Raw genomic sequence first — 1,346 nt, 5'->3', positions numbered from 1 at the left:
TTTGACTTATAATCAATAAACTAAAATTCATCACAGATTTTGAACAAGTATACTTCGGAGTAGCTACGTTCCAAATCTTCTAGTCTAAAGTGCTTGGCGAGCAAATGACGGCTGCTTTTCCTTGCTCGCAGGATCGTCCAGTGGCTTGAATCCATAATGATCTCTGCCGCAAATCTTTTGGAAATCTGTAAAAATAAAAACGCATTGTGTGCCAGTCAAATTAAGATAAACTCGATAACATTGAGGTGTATGTAAAAATCGAAATTTAAACGCTGTTATACATGCGCGTGGAAGGAGACGCCTTTTTTTTTTATCGCCCGCTTTTTTTATAATTACGAGCCTTGAAATATTTAATTTTATTTTATTTCTTGGTCACAACAAAAATAATATTCATTACACTGCAGTTACGATTCTTTGAAGTCAGTATTACGATGCCGTTGAGTTATTTCACACAGGGTATGGAATACTATGTGGCATAGCTGCTTTTCAACGTGTCAACGTTTACTCTGCGAATAGAGAATTTCGTCTTTCTCTTACAAACGACACAGTGTCTTCCACCTCTTTTGCTTTACTCGACTACCCGGTCCATTCTGTATGGTCTTGGCGTATGCGCGACGTTGCCAAATGTCTCAGCCGCTGTTCGAAACAGTGAAATTTCGTCTTCTTTCGATCTAGAATTATCAATATCTCATTCAATAAGTACCCTTATTCGAAAACTTTTCACACGTATCGTTAATTCAAACCTTCCTTAAGAACTTTAGTGACTTTTACTCGAGTCTAACTTTTTATTATCTCGGTAGAAACCCAAGACTTTTGAAAGGTTACCAAATCTCCGTAAGAAGCCATCTTAATGGATTCCGGAAACTGGAAATTTTAGTTTACAATCACTCGGGTCTGAAGTTGTGAATCGCTGCGAAACTTCGGAACAACATTCAGGAGATGAAACTTAATCAACGTGCCAAATTTCAACAAATTTTTACTTTTTACACTTGCACCACTGAATTCACTTTAATTCGATTCTGAAATATGAATCACGTGGCGCGAACCGAAGCGAACGTGTTGGCAGAATTTATTGTCGGAACAAATAAACCTTCGAATGCCTACAAAATGATGCTTAAGGTGGCTGCAAACATAATTAATTACCTATTTTGAACTGATTCAACCTTAAGAGTTTACCGATTGTCCGAGTTTTTGTACCCAAATTCTGTGCGACTCCGTTTCGTTTTTGCTGAACTATCGTTTATATAAAGAATACTCGAATGAAAAAGCTTGCACTGAATTCATTGGTAGTGATAAAAAAATTTATTTTCTCGTCCCTTACCCCAGTCCTTCCTTTTTTGTTGTTA

The 1,346-nt window shown here is 37.0% G+C and overlaps 1 long non-coding RNA gene across 1 annotated transcript; it reads right to left on the bottom strand.

Moving 5' to 3' along the window:
* Nucleotides 1–358: 358 nt before the first annotated feature.
* Nucleotides 359–1,346, bottom strand: LOC124182775. Its single transcript, XR_006870855.1, has 3 exons — nucleotides 1,144–1,346; nucleotides 744–864; nucleotides 359–671 (listed from the first exon to the last, which is right to left on the bottom strand). It is a non-coding gene; the product is annotated as an uncharacterized LOC124182775 (long non-coding RNA).

The sequence above is a fragment of the Neodiprion fabricii genome, chromosome 5 (assembly GCF_021155785.1).
Source record: "Neodiprion fabricii isolate iyNeoFabr1 chromosome 5, iyNeoFabr1.1, whole genome shotgun sequence".
Lineage (NCBI taxonomy): Eukaryota > Metazoa > Arthropoda > Insecta > Hymenoptera > Diprionidae > Neodiprion > Neodiprion fabricii.
Note: the sequence above shows the minus strand (reverse complement) of the source record. Positions and strands in the feature narration are given on the sequence as shown.